Genomic DNA, 19499 nt, shown 5'->3' with positions numbered 1-19499 from the left:
CCAGGCTTTTCAATGAGGTTGTTATGTGTAGGTAAATTGTCTTTGTTTTGACATCAATATACAGAAGTTTAGCTTTGTCCCTGAAGCTCAAAATGTTATTTTGTAGAAATACAGAAACCTGATTTCTTTTATATTGCCTTTACCACATACCTCTGACTTAGTGAGCTTCTAGAACTCTCTGTGGAGGCAGTTTCAGACTCCCATTCACTGACAAAGTAAATTCCTTCAGCTGGCAAAGGCAGCTAATGGTTTGCAATCTGTCTGGGCTTTCTCACAGGTGCACACAAATGCAATTTCAATAGTAAGACACCACAAATATTATCAGCATGTTTTTCCTTCTGCCACGTACAAGCAGAATCCAAGATCAGATAAAGGAAATGTCATGTTGACCTGTGGCTGCCTCTGAAATAATTTTGACTCTTAGCTTCATGAGTTAGTTTTCTTTAACTACTGAGGCAGATTTCTTGTCTGTGATGGTGAAAGCAAATTTTCCATCATGTATTATTAGAAATGAATGTTATGGAAGATCTTGATGACTCTTGACTAAAAATTGTTCTACTACCCATGACTTTAAAAAATACCAATAAGCTAAATATTTTTGGTACACTTTGTGGCTGAAATGCATTAGCAGTGGATTCCAGGAAGGAGCAAAGTTGAAATGTGTATTATCCTATTTCCTCTTATTCTTTGTAGATGACTTCCCCATATTAAAATGCAACAGGCCAGACAGGGACCATAAACATGCACTCTGTGTGACATAAGAGTGAGAACTGGAGGGTTCAGGCTGGGTGGGACTTCTTCATTTCTGTCTGAGAGGAGCTCTGACAAGTCTGGAGGAAGTTTTGCACAGGATATTCAGGTGTTTTGCTACAGATCACCTTAGTGGGATATCGTATTACTACTTTTACCTAGTGAAGAGAAGAAAGAATTGGTTACTTTTCTAAAATTCATTGAGCCTTTGTGGTTTTTGATTCTATTCTAGTGGTTTTCCATTTTATGCAGAAACATCTTTCCATGTCTTATGTGTGATGATAATGAATAATGAGGAAATGGCTTCATAGGTGATAAAGGACATTAGAAAATCCTGCTGTGAATTAACTGTAAGCTGAATTTTGTTCAAATCATCAGCTTTGGGCACAGCTCTCCTGCTGTGTTTCTTCCTTCCTTCCTCCATTCTCTGCTTTCTGATAGGCTTTTCAACCTGATATTTGCCAAGAAAGCATAAGGCATTGGAAAGACAGTGGAGTTAATTTTATTTAATGGTGGGTCAGGAAGGGAGGAGGAGAGATAAGGTTTTAATATCAAGGGCCAGCACCAATACTGAATATAGACATGCTTTAAAGTCTGTTTTATTAAAATAATTTCAAAAGCAACTCCTTCAGAAATATTGGTCATTTTGGCAAAGCACCATGATGATTTTTTTTTGAGATCTGAACTCTGGATGACCTAGTACTGGCCCTGTTAAAAAACCCTTTTTCCTGCCCACTTCCTTGTATCTTTATCCTCTTCTGCCCCCTAAACCACTGACTGATAAGCAAAAGCCTCAGAACTGGCTGTTCCTGCCTTGATGGGTGGAATAGCTTTTCCATTTTTTGCAAGGAAAGGTTGATGGAGATTTTAGGACCTGTGTCTCCAGGACCTTCTTTCTTCAGAGCTTGCTGAGCCATGCCACAGCAAATTTGTGCTTTTATGTAGTTTAAGATAGAAATAACAGCTCAAAATGAAGTAATGTGCAATGCTAACTTCTAACCTGTCCCACACAGAACTGCAAACACTTTTCCACCCCTTCATTTGTGGGCATTGGAGGTTTGGGTGGACCACAGAAATATCAATGCCCACTGTGCTGCTGCTGCTGCCCAGGCCACCTTTGATGAAACAAACTGCTTGGCACACAGTTCACATCTGAAGGACACTGCCTCTTGCAAACTGGGGATGTCTGCCTCTAAATCCCCTCGGTTGTGTTCTCCCCAGCCTGTTTTGGGGAGCCAGGAAAGACTGGTGGGAATCAGAGAACTTAGGGTATGTGTTTATGTGTTTCCTCATCAACTCTTTGATTCTGTTATGTTTTCACAAAATATTTTTTTTCAGCTGATGAAGTTTTTTTGGGTTTTGTTTTTTTTCCTGATGGATGAGATTCCTGTCAGAAAATACCAGCCAGAGTTGGGAAAGGAGTTTCACAGAAATAGATTGTTGTAATAATACCAGAGAAAATCTCCAAGCATGATCTGAATGCAGGGCTTGATTTCTTTTGCTAAGGGTCAGAGGAGCATAATTTGTGCCTTTCATCTGTGTGGTGTTGAATTCTGCAACAGAAATGCTTGGTATTTAGTATTTGGTATTTTATTTTAACTATTTTTCTGCTGAAAAATAATAAAGATCAAAATGGTGTCCATATTGGTAATAATACAGTGTCTGGTCCAGTCTTAGAAGTTACAAAGTTCTTGGCAGATGAAGGCTGTGAGTTTTTATCTCTGGCAATTTCCGCTCTAGCTATATAACCTATGGCAGAAGGTGAGATTCAGGATGATATAGGTTAAGAAGAATTTGATATGTTAAGTATTGCAAGAGGCTTTGTAGAGAACTTGCTTCAATTCTCATGGTTTTTGATGGGAAGAAAATTAAATTTACTTAGTTTTTAAGTTTACAGTGCACAAGGCTGGAGTCTTAGTATCCTGAGACTTTACTGAATATTTGATATCAAATATTATACATAAATGAGCTACTAATTAAACATAGCACAAGAAATTTTTAGTTATGCAGGGCAGCTTCCTTAACATTGTCAAAAAGTATATTCCTAATTGTGTGTTGTTAAATCCTACCCCGTGTTTTAGGTTGGCTATGGCAAAAGTTTTTACACAAACCTCATTTTTTTCTTCTGAAACTGATGGTCTTTTCCTGAGTTCAAGACATTTTAATGTTTTTTAACTTTATCTTTTAAAAATGATAGCTGAAGATATGCCAGATTTATTCTTCTTCCCCAAATGGGTTGTGATTAAGCCCATCATTTTAGCTTATTTCTGAGTAGCTGCTAATTTTTTTGAGGGCTGTGTGTAATGGACTAATTGTTGCCAGAATTAATTACATCTCTAAGGAAAGTTCATAGATAAATGAAAGCGTTGGAACAGAGAAAGCTGTTTCCTTTTTGAAATGTGACCGCTGATAATGTCTGGAAACCTGAAAGCTGATGCACTGTAGTTTTGTTTCTATGCTCATTATATTCCTTGGTGCACATAATCAATATTTTTTTAAAGACTGAAAACTGCAAGAAGGCAATAGATTATTTTAATTATGGATTTATTGGTTGTGTTTTCTTTAAGGGTTAAAAGCTGATGCAAAAGATAAAATTATGTGTATTATAGACAAGGTCCCTTCTCTGAACACTTTGAAGTGGGATAGTTTACTGGCCTCTGCTCAGAGTCATGTTGAGCTAGAACTTGATAGAATAAGGCATTTAAGGGTGTATAAAGATTTAATAGTGCAGACACTGTTGGATGTCTTTTGTTGTCATCAGCAAAGATAAAATATTGTTTCCTTTATTAAGCCCTTGTCCATTGATAGTTGTTATTCAGATTATACCTAAGATATAAAAAAAAATTAAAAACAGAGCAAATACCACAACAGATATTTAGCTGGCAAGTTGTGAAGGTTGTGCAACTCTTCCCCAGACATGGAGGTGCTAGTCTTTGATTTGAACTGAGCAATTTCCTGAGTTCTACTCATGAATTTCTATTCTGCTGGATTTAGTGATCAAATCTTTGTGGACTTTCATGTGAAGATATATTTAAAGTACTTTTTTTCAGTCTTTTCAAAATTTACACAAAATTTCAGATGCAAGGCTTGTTTCACAGCTTTAGAATTAGTTTTCAAGGAAATGTGTATGTTTCCATGTATACTGTAGATTTATTTAAAAAAAAATCTTCCCATCAAGAAGAAAATGAGAGAAAGGAAAATAGATCACTTTTTTTCCATTTTAATTTGATTCAGATGAAAAGCTACATAATGCAAAGTTTTTGTAAATCCAGCCAAAGAGTTGGATTGGCAATTCAGGACTGTGACCAGCAATGCAGTGGCTGATAATGCAAAGTATGCCCTTACAGCTACTGTATAACAGGCCAACTTAAAAATAGTGAGCAGCTGGGCATGAATGCCTTCCTTTCAACCTTAAGCTTCCCATGGAGAAGCCCTGGAGAAACAGAGCTCTTCTTGTAGCAGTGGAGCTGAGTAGTTGGGACAGAGCAGCGCTGGCCAGGGGTTTTAGAGGCCTCGGAGTGGATGGGGAGAGAGCCCAGTGGGATGGTCTCAGGGCTGGGTTACACACACAGCTGCTGGCAGACAGGGCCCCTGGGTGCCTGCCTCAGCTCTTGCAGCAGCTGTGGCCCCTGTGCTTTCAAAGGCTAGAGTAGGGTACAGCATGTCTTCAGGAAGTTTTTAAATGGTTTTGGAATATATATATAGATATATATATATGTATGTATATGTATATATATATTTCCCCTTTGAAAGTGAGGTGGGGAGCAGGAGGGGGTAATGTTTTGGGATGCTGTACTAAAAACCTGAGGCTAGCCAGGTGTAATGAAGTTTATGATGTCTGCCTGAAGGTATTTGCAGCCTGCAGTGGCAGCTGTGAGGGGCAGATTATGTCTTTCATCTCACCCTCATGCAGATGAGTTCAGTGGGAGAGAGGTCCTTCAGCCCCCACACTTTATTTTCCTCTCAACCTGGCTCTGTCTCTAATCTGAACTTTGCCCTGAGACCTCAACTAGGTCCCTCAGCTGTGGCCCAGGAGAGGAGTTTCTTGCAGCCCTGTTTGCTGAGCACTTTGCCTGGGGCAGCCCCAATGCAGCCACATCCCTCGGGCTATCTCATTCATCCTGAGCCCTGGGTTTATGCTGTGCTCTGAGCCAAGGGCATGCATGACAGGCCAGGGGAGTGGCCGCAGCACCAAGCCTGACAGAGCTCCAAAAGCGATTGGGCAATGCTCTTGGGCACATGCTGTAACTCTCTGGGATAGTGCTGTGCAGGGCCAGGTGCTGGACTTGGTGGGATCCTTGTGGGTCCTTTCCAACTCAGCACATTCTGTATGTGATTCTTTACTCTTATGGGAGATGGCACAACAAGGCAATCTTGATGCTACTTTTTCTCTGTAATGGGGGATGAAGGGATTCCTGCTGCTGCTGTTCCTCCTCCTGTTCCATGCCAGTGGGGGATGATAGGGGTCACAGTATGAAATAGGGCACTGGGGGTGCCTGTCATGGCATGTGTGGACTTTGTATTGATGTGACCCAGATTTGTAGGGTTTGCCTTCTATGCTATTTTGTTTCTTCATAGTGAGTTGAAACAGGGCATTCAGACTATTTTCTCTCCTGACGTCCCTGTGGGTCACATTATTTATGGTCTTTATTAAGAGAGCAAGCCCCAAAACCTCCCTCTCTGCCTCCACAAAATCAAGTTGCATTGGACAGACTTGAAATAGCTATGAGCAAGTATTCCTTATTTTTCTAAGGTTCTGAGGCTCAATTTGCCACTTCTCTGATAATATCCTTAGAAGAAATGCAGCTGAACTCTAGGTCATGTCAGCTTTGTGTTCTTCACTAAGAGATATGATTTTACCTGTTAAAACAGCTGTTTTAACCTGTTAAAACAGCTGTTTTACCTGTTAAAAGATCATTAGTGGTAGTGATGATTGGGAAAGAAATCTTTTGGGAAACCTTCTGGTTGTGGGAGCAGGCATAGCACTTTTTGAATGAGGGAAGAACATCAAGACAGATTTTTTTAGAAGTATATTTACATTTCCAGGAAAACCTCACAATCAGTTGATCTTTGACTTACTCTAGTTCACAGTGTTTTTAAAGCAGAGAAGGGGCTCTGCAACCCCCTGCCCCTCCTCCCTGTGCCTCTGTGTGTGTATGTGTGTGCATGTGGGTGTTTCTGCAAGTGTTGTGTTAAGAAGCAATTGGCATCTGCTGACTTTCTCCATCTGAAGCTGCTTCTTTTTGGGCATATGAACTGATTCTGTGCACCCTGGCATGTGCCTGGCCCTGACTGACCCTTCATGTGCAGCCCTGCATGCCCAGGGTGCAAAGGCAGGTCCCTGTCAAATGTGGTGCCAAGGCAGAGGAGCTGTGGTGGAGGTTCCCCCTGCACAGGCACTCCCATCTCCATCATGTGTGCAGCCATTCCACATAACCCTAACAGAAGGCTGCCTGTCAGCTGCAGGCCTGAGGTGGGCAGGATCCTTACTTTCTATGATTTCCTTGCATTAAAAACAGGGAGAAAAGGGAATTTCCCCATCTTGCTTGGCTAATGGTGTGGTTGGTAGCTGGCTCAGTTCAAGCAGGGCTGTATCCCATTCCAGGTGCACACCCATGTGTATGCACACACATCTTCAGTGAGCATTTTGTAGGAAGATCCTGTGGGGGAAGGTGTATGGACATTTGTATTTAAGTGGCCTGATTTATTCCACTGGGTTTTATTTGATTGGTTTGACTCCTCCTCTCTTCCTTCATGTTTTCCCAAATGCTAGGAAGGCCCTGCATTTTCTTTATTCTGTATGTTTGGCAAATGTGTTTCAGATGACTTTGGCAGGCTTTTGAAAACAAGGCTTGAGCTTCTGTGAGTATTCTAAAGTTTTTTCCCCTTTATAGATAAAAGTATTGAAAGATACATACTATTGGTTGTCGCAGACATCTTTTTGTGAAAATCTTTCTTAAGATTTTTCCTGCTGAAGCTGAGAAGTTTCAACAACAAATGTAAGCAATGGTTATCTGCTGCTCTGGAATGCAACAGGTCCATCTGTGATTGGGCCTTCTTGAAAGTTTACAATTAATAGCCAACCACTGACCAGATAGCTTAGACTCTCTGTCTGAGACACAGACCTTTGTTATTCATTCTTTTCTATTCTTAGCTTAGCTAGCTTCTGAGGAAACCTGCCCTTCTTTTTCTTTTTAGTACAGTCATAATGTAATATATATATATCATAAAGTAATAAATCAAGCCTTCTGAACATGGAGTCAACATTCTTGTCTCTTCCCTCATCCAAGAACCCCTGTGAACATGGTCACAATTGGTTGCTTGCATAGTATAACTTAGAGAAGGCAATTTACTCTTCAGTATCTCAAGCCATGTATCTTGATTTAATTATTCAGTTATCTCCTCATGAAATACAGTCACATGATTGCATAAAAAAGAGTGAGCATTCTATCTGGCCATTTTCAGTCTTCAATAAAGATGATATTGTTTTGAGTATGTTAAAACCAACAAAATTCTTTTGCAGAGATTATGATAAAGGGAATGTAATAGGTTGATTTGTGTGTGCATGTTTGGTTGCCCAAAAATGAGGCACCTGGAGCAAGCTGTTAGAATTAAGGGCCAGTTCAAGAAATCCAGGTGTCCTTTGGTTTCAGTGCACAAAGTCTGCTCATTAAAGAACTTATCTCTGTTTTGAAGCCAGTCTTTTTTTTTTTAACTCTTGAGCAACAAAGCATACATTTCAAGTGTCTTTTCCCAGAACTATCTGAAACTTCTGGCTTTCTTTGTTCACTCCAGCTGTCAGCAGATTTCAAGGTGTGTGTCTCTGTGTTTGAAGAAGTTATCATAGATATTGGTGACAGCTGGGCTTTGAAATGCTCTTTGCAGTCAACACAGAGTACATGAGGAGTGAGTCATGGACATTTATGGACCATACTTGGCTTCATATGTAAGTCTTCTAATAATGAGCCTGCCTAATTGAGCTGGGGAAGCTCATGACTTCATCATGTTCCTCAAAAAATGATCTAGTTGCTAAAGTTAAGGATCTGAGCAATGATTTTTTATGATGCTACATTCAATTAATCAATCAAATTAGGATTTTCATCTTTTCTGTCACTGCTAGAGGGGTCCAAACTGGTGTGATTTCCACTCCTCAGGGGCTTCAAATGGTATATTTTGTTTTTGCAGTTTTAGTTATTTAAATTAGAAAACATGAGGGTGTGCATTTTGAAGGTAGGACTTTGCAATTATGAAGTTCAGTGATCTTTTCTCCATTACCAGTTTAATGCACTGTACATTCCTGAGCAAGGTAACTGAATGCAGCAAATTATGATTAATCACATGGAATTAGAGAAGTTCGTAACTTGTGTTTGCAAATGCTGTGTCTGCTCCAGGTGTAAATTAACCACCAGAAGTCTGCAAAGAGAAAGCTCTCTGAGCTCTGTGCAGTTATTCTGGACTTGTTTCCATCACATGTGGAAGAAATAATATTAAAAAAAGCGAAGGCGCACTCTTGGATATAACAAAAGTTTATGACTGACAAAATGTCCTTTCTTTTATCCTTCTCAGGATTTTCAGAATGTTTTTCAAAAACAGCTTTTGACTTTTTGAGCATTGGAAGAATCTCTAATGCCATTCACAGGCCTGAATGCCTGGATTCCACAAATTTGCCAGGCCTGTGTCTTCAGTTCCTGCTGCATGGTTCAATGTTACAGACATGTACTGTAAAATTCCATGACTTCAGACTGCAATGCCTGCTTATGTTGATTTTCTTTCAAGGTTGTACAAATGCACACGATATGATTAAGAAAACTGTATAATGTGTAATAATTCTGCATAAAAATGAATAATAAATGTAGGAATAAGAAATAAATGGAAGGAGAACGTATTTTCATGAGTGAAAATATTTGCAAGAGTGATCTACAAATGGAGGGTTTTGTACCTAATTTTAGCTACCATGTTGAGTCTTTTCTTACTGTTTACTCAGGAGGGTTTAAGTCTTGGTGTTACCTCTTGGCTGTTGGAATCTCCGTCGTGCTGTAGCCCATGTTTCCAAGATGGGCAGCAGTGTCTGTGTGTGGGGAGTAGCAGAGGGCACAATGTGAAGGTGTGCTGGGAGTGTTGCAGGGACATCTGCCCCTGCTGCTGCCCAGCACCTTTGTTGTGTGTTTAGACCTGGTCTGGGAAAATAAGCAGATAAACACTGGAAGCTAGTGAATGCAGAGAACAGGAAGATAAGTGTCTGAGAGTGGATTTGTCTTCTGCTAGTACAATTCAGCTTCCTTTTCGCAGCATGAATGTTCAATAAATTTTATTTCTCAAGGCTTTGTTTTAAGAGCACATTCCAGGTTGTGTTCCTGTTTAAAAAAAAATTTTAGTGAGGAAGCATCCTGAATGAAATTTTGAACTTTGTCCAGTGACAAAAAGAGAGAGAGAGAGAGCTTGTAGTGCCTAAATGGGATTTATTGTAACTGAACAGGAAAAGCCCTGAAATATAAGACTATGTAGTTGTGTAAAAGCATTGTGTTTTCTGTCATCTTACACTCATTTGACCTTGAATTACAGCAATTTCTTTGACTTGAGTACTTGTAAGACATAATATAGTATGAACAAATTGTTTTAAGGCACCTGTTATTATAATTTAATTTTTTATCAGTGCATAACATAAAGTTACTAAGTGCTTTTGTCCTGTTTTTCTTCATTTCAGGCTTGGGTCACAGAGAAATGTGAGAATTTACACTTCTGAAATAGGTGTGAATGGGATTGAAGGAATTCCATGGAGGATTCTGACTTCTCTTCTTCTTGCTCCAGGAAAGATGAGTGAGTGTATTATGAAATAATTTATAATTAACTCAGTCCTTACCTCAGAAGGTTTTTAGTCAAAACAGGAAGATACAATTCAGATGGCTGTATGTAAGAATGGAAGAAATTTCAGGTACTAATTACAAACATCAGCCTTCAGAATCTGCTGTTCCTGTTTAGTAATATGAGATTTTCCATTAAAACTACAGTGTGAGCTTTCTGTAGTAAATCTCACCCCTTCCTACCCCCACCAACTCTCTGATTTAAATGTTCTGTATTTGAAAGCTTTTAGCCCAATGTCAAAGAAAGCTGAACTGACAAAATTAATTTTACCTTTCTTGAACTGATTCTGAGTGGGGCTGTTACTGGAGAAGAGTGCAAGGTTGAGCTTTATTAGGCCCCTGCATGTATTTTTTAGTGAAACAGACAAGTGAGAAACAGCAGCAGAAATATCCATGTCACATCTGGGCTACTCCTGAAGCCTGTTGGAGTGCAGCTGATATGTTAGTTCCAGTGGCTGCAAATCCAGCTTGTGGGTCTTCCTGCCTCCCTCTCTTGCTATATCTCTGCCCACAGTGGGAAGGAAAGAAACTCTAAGGCCAAACCTGTGGGAGGATAAATGGGACTTCACTTTGGGTTGTCTTTCTCTGCCTCTGCCTGTAGATATGTGGGGCCATTATTAGAAAAGAGCACATGACTTTTCTGTGGAATTTTCTGTGGAATCTTGACATTCTAATTGCTTTCAACTTTGTGCATACCTCGCATGTGTCACCTTCAGATGCTGAGCAATGAACAAGATCTGTGCTCCTTAGTACAACCTGTTCAAAGTGAAAAGACACAAGTCCTGTTAGAAAAGCACATGATGTTTAAGCCCTGGCTTTTGGCAGAGGTTACTTCCTTCTGCACCAATACACACAAGACCATGCAGGTGGTCCTCTGGATGTACCAGTGCTGAGCAGTGCATAACAGGACGAGTTTTCAATTGCAGGTGTTGCTGACCAGACAGCTCTTTCACCAAGTTGTGATACAAGAAATATTTAAGAGCCAGTAAAAATGAACCCTAAAACTGGCAGAGTGACAGCAGAATTTTTCTATTAGTTTAAACATTTTTGTAATTCTTGAATCTAGCTTAGATTCATTATGTATAAATTGTGTACAGGGCTGAAAATGGAGGGTGCACCATCCAAAGCAGCTTTGGGTGACCTTCTGAGACTTTTACATTTGTACACAGGAACAGGTAACACCTAAAGCAATAAGTGTGTCTGGACAGCACTCTCAGATTCAGAGGACCAGAACCAAGATGATGCCATGCTCCCTATAGCCCTAAAGCCAAAGGACATGCCTTGGGTGGTGTCAGAAGAATAGGCAATGATATTTTTGGGTTGAAGGTGTCAGAGACAATGCCTGAGGCTTTTCCTGAAGGGGAAATAGGCAGCAGGTGCACATATATGCTGGAGAGTAGCAGGTTGCAACAAGGTTCAGGAGTATCCCAGCACTTGGAGGGGGTAAATGGGTAGGCAGCAGAGCAAAGAGGGTGTCAGTGTGTATCAAAAGCTGACACTCTGGAGCTCAGTGGGTGAAGGAGGAAAACAAATGGGAATAGTAACGTGTGGCTTCTCCAGAACAGAGAGTAGGATGAAAGGATGCAGGGGAAAGTGAAGTGGGTGGGAATTTTTCTGTTCAACCATCTACACCAAACACTTTTTTTTCCCCTCCAGAGATGTTTCTTGGTGGGCTGTGTTTGAAACCAAGTATTAAGGAGTCTCCCCTGCAGCTGACGAGAGAGAGAGAGGTGAGAGAAATTCAGGGAATGAGAAATCAGGACTTTTTGAATCAAGGAAAAGAACAAAGGGGTGAGAACTGTGCAGGCAATAATGAGAAAACAAGTGTTTTGAGGGGAAGTTTTGGAAAGTAATGGGAGAGCAGGGATCTTCATCAGGAAATAGTAGTACACAGTAGTAAAACACAGTAGTAAAATTTGATTTCCAGCTGTCTTGGGTTTTTTTACCAGCATGATGTAAATGGTAGCTCTTACTGGAGGGAAGGAAAAATCATTTTTCTCATCAAGGAAGTGGAGAAATCTCACTATGTTTGCTTGCTTGCACAAAGAATGCTTTAATGTAAGTGTGGAAAAGCAATAGAAACATTTTGGTAGTACTTGTATTTTCTGTTTTTTGAAGAGGTGTATGCATATGGTAACACAACCTGGAGTAACCATCAGCCTACAAACCCACCCTTGTGTGTCTTGAGATTTTTTCTGAAAAGTTGTTATTTTTTTCCCCTACCTTTCAAATACTGATTGCTTAGAAAAAGAAATGTTTTAAAACTTTATTTTGAAGTTTGTCCTAATGAAGTCTAGCTATATTCTGGCCTGAATATTCACTGCTTGATGGTAAGATTAAAATGGCCATGAATGTTTTAAAGATTTGGGCTTTGCATAAGTACCTTTTGTCCTGTGCTGGGTAGGATGGCTGTCTCTTGGCAAAATGTGACTCCTGCCTGAAACCAGAGCAGTTTGGAAGCTGACATAATAGCTCATAAATTGGCATAGTCTTTCAAAAAGGTGATCAGCTTAGCAAGGTATGGGCTGGTCTGTGCTTGTGATTGCATTAACCTCTACCTTGTGTCTGCTTTTTCTTCGGTTACAGTTGTACTTGCAAGGTGTTTGTGGTATATTTGCTTTATCAGGAGGAGACTGTCCACATGCCAGAAAAATACCTCATCTTTCCTCATTCATTCCCTATGTGATGTCATATGGAGCTGGGAGTCTTCTGCTTTAGCAGTCACTAAAATATGTTGATAATGTTTGCTTCCAACAGGACACTCTTCTCCAGGACATCCTGTTATCTTCCTCTTTCAGCCTGTTTCTGGGTCAGTCTGAGGGCTTTGGGAGCTTGTCCTGGTTCCCCAGGCCTCTGGCAGTGGTAAAAGGGAGGTGGTGCTGACTGAGCTGTAGCACAGGCAGGCCTGGAATGCCCAGTGCTGTGAAAAGGGAAGGGAAGAGCAGGTCCAGCTGCAGCAATCCTGACTTTTCTGGGAACATCACACCTATCCCATATGTCTATCCCATGGCTGTTCCCACTGTTTGGCAGGGCTGGGGCTTGCAAGACTAACACCAAAGCAATGTGGCTGTGTGTTTGCAGTTTTCCACTGCTGGGATCAAGTATTGGAAACTTCCATTGATGCCTGGGACCTTCTTACCCCTAAATGTGCTCACTAAGGAGCTTGTCCTCCAAATGAATTGCCTGGCCATGTTACTCTTTGTCTGTTTCTAACCCTGTCTATTCATCAATTTTATTTTATTTTTTCAAAACAACTCAAGATCTAGGTAAAGCAAGCATTTTATTGTATCTGTAAAGATGCTGACCTAGCATCAAATGGAAGAGTATGATGAAGCGATAAATGTTTCAAGCCCCTGGCCTTTTATCTCTGATTTTCTTTTTTAAAAATGTTTCTCAAACTTAAGTGATTGAAAAGTTTTCCAGATCTGATAACTGCAAAGATTTCAAGTGAAACTTTTGGCTTCTATCCCAGTATGAGATCATACAAAGTGATATTAGCTGAATTTGTACCAGAGTTTGAAAAGAAAATGAAAACACGTTACTGTTAGTGTCTCTCAGCTATTTTTCAGCTATGCTGGACAAATGTTTTCTGATTGGTTAAGTTCTGAGTACCATTTGAAATGTTTTCAAATATATGTGTGTATATATATGCATACTTTTCTTTCTAAAGTATTTAATTTATACCCTTTGGGTTTTTCATCCTTGCTAGCAGAACTCCTTGGATTTCATTTTACATAGAAGTTTTTAAATCTAGTATTGCAGAGAAAACTCACTACAAGAGAGAGGATATACTGAGTTCCTGCTGCTATTCCAAAATGACCTTAAAACAAAATCTCTAACCTGTCTTTTTGTCTGTGTTCTGTGACAGGAGACTTTGAAAACAATTGTCCTTGCAGGGGTGTGTGTACCTAATAAGGGTAAATGTGTGTCAACTACATGTGTTTTGTGGGTCTCCTACTACACAGAAATAAGATAAATAATGCCTTAAGTTAGGCATTTAGATTACTGAACAGGGCTGAACTTCAAGGGCTGAACTTGCAAACCCAAGCAATCGGACGCCAGAAAATTCTACATTTAAAGCTATTAATCCATCCCCTTGGTAAATATTCATTTTGATTGCCTTTAATTAGAGGATTTTGTGCTTTCCCCCTCCCCCCCCACCCCCCAAGGCCTGTGTATTGTTCAGCACACAGCATGGCTAATGCTTAATGAGTGGGTAGGTTGTTGATGTTTTGTTTCTCACCATTTCTTGTATGGCTTTATTTACTGCATGGTTGGCAGATGGTGCACTGAATACAGAACTACTCATTTCCTCATGGAGATTTTCATGGCATTAACACCATAAAGAGTTACTTTACTGCATGTTTTTCAGGGAATCTTAATCAGGAGTGCAAAATAAGACATACACATATATTTAACCAAACTCTGAGCCTCGACAGTTAATTTTCTGGAAGGAGATGATTGCAGCACAGTTGCCTTGGTGTAAGATCTATCAGGCTGTGTTGATTCCTTCTCCCACTCTTCTTTTTTGTAGCAGAAAGCAAGAGTGGGTCAAAGCTCCCACAGGGGCACGAGGTATCTCCATAACTCGAGTAGTTTGGTGGAAATGTTGTAAACAGCTATAAGTTCCCTCCTTCTCTCCAATGTTTGCTTCTCGCCATTGTTAATTGTATAAGAGAACACAGAATTTCACGTGTCAGAAATCTCTTCTGTAATCAAAGGAGTGGATATTTTGTCCAGCAAACTGGCTCAGCAACCTGCTTCCAGCATTCAGTGCATGTTTGAGACCTGATGGATATGAACAAAGCTTCAAAACCTACTGTAAGCTACAGGAAGAGAACACCCTTCATCTGGTTTCTGTCTTGGAGGCTGTAAGCTCTTCAGGCTGGAGCCTGTGCCTTCCCATATGTCGATAGAGTATTTCAAGCACTATAGTAGTATAAACAGCAGTGGATGAGGTCATCATATATCAAACAACATAATTAAATCAGTGCTTTATTCACTGTCTGTGTCTCATTATGGCTGCCTCCTAGGTCACTGCAGCCTTGGAGATCGTGTAAGAACTAGAATGTTGCAACAGCCCTTGCAGAAACATTTGCTTTGAAGTTGGTGCTATTCACTTAGAGACCAATCTTCATAAAAATGTACTTTTGTAAAATGTGGTGCTATTTTGAAAAAGCCATGTAAAAGGGAAACACTTACTATTGATTTTTTTTCATAAATTGTCATGCACAAATGTCAGCTGCTGATCATATGATTGTGATGGGATTTCTTGATTGATTAGAAGTCTGAAAGCAATCAAGTAGATGATGTATTAGGAAAAAAAACAGATTTCTCGGAGGAGAACATAAGCTTAAAGTGCCTGCAAAGTAACCAGATTTCAGTCATTGGCATGAAACTGGCATTTTTTAAAGTTAAGTGATGCTTTGTTTTGGCCGCTACTTTAAAGTGCATTCCCTGTAAAACAATATAGGAAAATATTTTAAGATGCTCCTTCCCCCTTTCACAGTTCTGGTACCCACACTTTAAATTTTCTGTTATATCAACACCTCTAAGTGTTTTATATAGATCCTTATGTGTGTTTTACAAGGAAGTAGGCTACCAATTTTGTCTGAGCAATAAGGTACTTTGAAGTCTGAAGTCATAATAAGATATGCATGTAAGCCTTGTGCCTCACCATGTATGATGCCATGGGCATGTGTTATTGCTTACCTATGCCTTAATTACTGTACACATGTAGCTACAGGAATAGATCCATATGGTTTTCCTACTGTAAACTTTCAGGTGACTTGCTAATCTAGGCCAGTATTCAGAAACAAGGGCTGGTCTGAGATCTTAGAAATTACAAAGCTGGCATACAAATTTCAGCATTAAGGCTCTCCCAGATCCACTTGAAATCAGGTTACATTCATATTCTGTCCTGTTTTTTGAATAGCAGCCCAACAGCATGCAAAATTGTTATGTTGTTGCTTGACCTGCTCTATCCCAGTCTTGCTGCCAAGTAAAAAAGAGAAAAAGGTATTCAGGACTTATGTTATCTTGGCTTTGCCATAATTGAAAGAGATTTTTTTCCTTCTTTTTTTTTTTTTTAATCTGGGGGTTTCCTGAATTAATTAATATTATCTGATGAAATTACTGAAATAATGTATGTTCTTCCTCCCTGAAGTTTTTCTATTTGTCTCTGGTGCTTTTCCCCTCTACCAGTAATGACAGCTCAGAACCATGAGTCGGTACCATGCATTAGGGTATAATCTTTGCTAATCTTGAGCCTGAAAGTAGGAAAGTGAAGAGAGATCAAAGGCATCTCTCTAATGTTCTGCAGTACAGGTGGGGTCCAGAAATCAAGTATAAAAGCAAAGTTGTGCTGCTCAACCAAATACCCTCATTGAGAGTGGAGGACATCTGCCAGCTGGGCTGCCTCTAGGGCTTGTTTACCCTCCAAAGCACTTCCAAAAACCTGCTGCTGCAAAGATGGGAGGTGGGGATGATGATGAGGAGGGTCTTGCAGGATCCTGCTGGAGGTTGCAGTTAGTAGTTCCAGCTCGGTAGCTGCCCTGCTGGGAAGACTAGCCTGGCAGGGTAGGAAAGCTGAGGGAGGGGCAGAGAAGGCTACTTACCCCCAGGCAGAGCTGGAAATCCCCTGGCTCCTGCTCAGCTGGTGAAACAACAGCAAGGAGAGAAGTCTGTCATCCTGCCTGAAGATGGGTGCCTTCATGTGGTTCTGGGGTGCTAGGGAGAAGTCAGATTTAAGTCTGCTTTTAATAAGAGCCCTGCTGTTCCTAACCTTTTCTTTTTTCCAGTAACATCCTCCAAGCAGGAGTTAAAAGAAGATCAGTGGCAGACAACAGAAATATGGGCTGCTCAGTACTTAAAATTTCTAGTCTTCAAAATATAACTTCAATTTTATTATGTTGTCTTAGTGGCTTGATTGTTGACTGGTTAGGCACTTGATAAACCTCCTAATAAAAAGAATAGGTGCTTCTCTTGGTTTTGCACTGTTTGTTTTTGCTTTGTTCGTGTTTTGCTATTCTTCTGTGATTTTTTTTTTAAATAGCCAGAGTAAAACAGAAGTGGTAAACTTTAATTTAGAGGTGTTAGCAAGAGGTGGCTCACCTGATAAGGGTCATCCAGGCTTCACTGGTTCTTTGTTATAATCCACTAGCCACTATCATCTCAGTGCAGATGATAGCTTAATGCTTGCAAATGACCTAAATATAATGAATGTCAAGCCAAAAAAAACTCTCTAAAAGCACACACCTATGAGAAGACGAGGACAACACAAGGCAAGCCTGTTAGGGCAAGTGTGAACAAGTGTTGAATGTAAAGAAAAAGTGTGGGTTTTGTTGTTTTTTTGGTTTTTTTTTTTTTTTATTCCTTTGCTACAGGGGCACAATTCTCATTTCTATTTGCAGTCATCTAGGCAAGCTGAGGTGTGTTGAGTGCAGAGCCTAATTGCTTGTGTACTGCATGCTGTGCCTCCATAGCTTTCAACTGGGAGCCAGCTTGGAGCATAGGCTGAGCAAGCTCAGGTCTGTCCATACCTGCCTGCATACAGAGCTCCTCAGAAGAAAGCAGAGACACCCATTTTCTCTTTATTACTGCATTACACCAGAGGCAAGTTCTCTAATTAAAATTTGCAGTTAGCGGGGTGTGCTATAACTGCTGTAAATTTTGGTCATGTCAAGACTTCCTGGTGGTGGGAGGAGAGGCCCAGAGAAGGCAGTGAGTGCAAACAAGGGCTCTTGTGTAGATGGCTACAGCAGCCCAGCCCCTGTGTCCCATTCATGCTATTAAGGCACTACCTATGGTGCTTTATACCAGGAAAATTGCTAAATAGCTGAAAAGAAAATGCCAGTAATGCTGGATACTGGAGGAATTAAGATCTGCCTTGTCCTGAAAGAGGTTCTAGTCATATCCTCCTATCCACTAGGCTCCCATGGGAAAAGGAGCTTGAGAAGGCTCAAAACCTTTCTGCTCAGAAAGGCTCAACCTTTCTGCTGCCTTTGCCCTGGTGCATTTGCTTTCGTTCATCTAACACAGTAGGGAAAATCTGTGAACTAGGATAACAAGGATGGCAACACATTAAGAAATATGCATTTTAATAAAGGGATTAGAGAATAGATTTGCATATCTTACAAGTAGAGAAATAGAAACTTGGAGGGTGAAGAGTTTTCTGAATGGGTTCTGATTTTTACTTTCTCAGTCGCTGTATTCATTTGCTTTGGCTATCATGATGACTCTTGAAATGCTATCCCAGGTTACTTCCCAGGCCTTCTTGCTTTTAGGAGCTGGATGGCTGAAAATACAATCCCACACTGTGCTGTTTCCACCCCTGCCTTTAGACCAAGGAAGAATGTCTAGTTACTTTACTTTCTGGGATGGGAGAACTTGAGCATATGAGGTCAAAAGAGGTATTGGCAGGCGTGTAATTACCTTTTCCTTCTGGGATGATGCTTTTCTCTTGGGCAGACTGGGCAGAAAGCTGTGGGTCTGGGCATTGAGAATAGTTTAGCAGTCTGTGTTCAGGAGGGAGGAGCAGAATGGGATAGTATTCATGTGAAGCCCCTGCTTCCTGTCGCTCTGCATTTGACCTGACATAAGCAGCTGACATAACATCACCATGGGCGTTGCCAGCGTTTTCTTTTAATATTAGATTTGGGAAAAAAAGTTAATAACTGTTTTCTTCTTAAAAGGAAGGAGAAAACCCCAAAGGATCTTGGCTGGCTCTGCATGCCCTATAGGTATGTCTGGCTGTTTTTGATGAACAAGGTGCTGTCCTCCTATTTACCTCTCTCAAAGGAAGTGTCTGTTGACATAGTCTGCATTTCAATCATCTTTATTATACAGCTCTCTGGGAAGCCTCTGGGGCAAGTCAAGCCAGCCCTGAAAGAAGCTTTTGGTCACAAAGAGAGAAGAGTCAGAACAGACACTCACAGTTTGTATTTCTTTATTTGCAGAGATCTCTGCCCTGATAACCTCAGACCCCAGAGCAGCTGAAGTTGGCTGAGTTTGGAGTGGTTCAGAGGCACATTGGGCGGGTCTCCAAGTAGCTGCTGTATCTACCCGTGCACTGCAGCCAGGATGGAGCTGGGTGTGCCAGATGGCTTTGATGTCCAGCCTAGTGGAGGCTGGGGTTTCCCTGCTGAGGGAGATATAGGTGGGTGCTTCCAGGTTCAGAGGCATCTTTCCCACCCCTCACATCCCTCAGGTTTTCTGTGCATGCTGTCACCATGCTTGGTGCTCTTAGTATGGCTCAAATGTTCACAAGGCTTCACATGCCATTACCTGTGACAGGATTATTCAGAGTGGCATCCAAAGCCTTGCATGTTGTGGGTTTGTGTTGGTGTCCAGAATTCAGTAGAGAACTGCTGTTGGTTGTGCTATCAAAGCTGTTTTTAATGTTAGCATGAGGAGAGAACTTCATTTCAGATTGAAATTTATGCATCAGAACTGTACCTTTGTGGGTAAGTGAATGTGGATGATTTGCATGATGTTTTGGAAGTGTGCTGTATTATTCCACGCTTGTGTCTTTGGAATAGGTGAAGTTAGCTTTGGCTTGCACTGATGTGATATTTTCCTCTAGTGCTCAAGGATGAGCTCTAGATAGATGCTTGTGAAAATGATGCTACACAAAAAGCATCCATCTTCTTGGCAAAAGGTGAGGCCCTGACTGGCCTCAATGTGCCCTCAAGGCCTCTTTCTCCAAATCTTTGCAGCTGCTGACACCTCTGAGGGGCTAAACCCATCCATCTTTTGGAAGAAGAATGGCTTTCTATTGCACTAATAGAGAGTGAGTTATAAACCTTCCTCTCTCAAGTTTTCTGCTGTCGGGATGTGGAAATTTATTTTATCTTCAATATTTCCTACCTTAAGCCAGCTGCAATCTCT

General features: G+C 40.7%; 1 long non-coding RNA gene across 1 annotated transcript in view; it reads left to right on the top strand.

The window, feature by feature from the left end:
• The window catches only part of LOC139600470 (uncharacterized), a 179712-nt gene that overhangs the window by 123621 nt on the left and 36592 nt on the right, over positions 1 to 19499 (top strand). The window contains exon 3 of the long non-coding RNA XR_011682557.1: positions 9455 to 9567. This is a non-coding gene — a long non-coding RNA (uncharacterized lncRNA). The remainder of the gene's footprint in view (positions 1 to 9454; positions 9568 to 19499) is intronic.

This window comes from Agelaius tricolor, unplaced genomic scaffold (genome assembly GCF_023055355.1).
Source record: "Agelaius tricolor isolate 1412-34295 unplaced genomic scaffold, bAgeTri1.0.p SCAF_2, whole genome shotgun sequence".
In the NCBI taxonomy this organism is placed as follows: Eukaryota; Metazoa; Chordata; class Aves; order Passeriformes; family Icteridae; genus Agelaius; species Agelaius tricolor.
The sequence above is the reverse complement of the archived record's forward strand: the minus strand, read 5'-3'. Positions and strand labels throughout refer to the sequence as shown.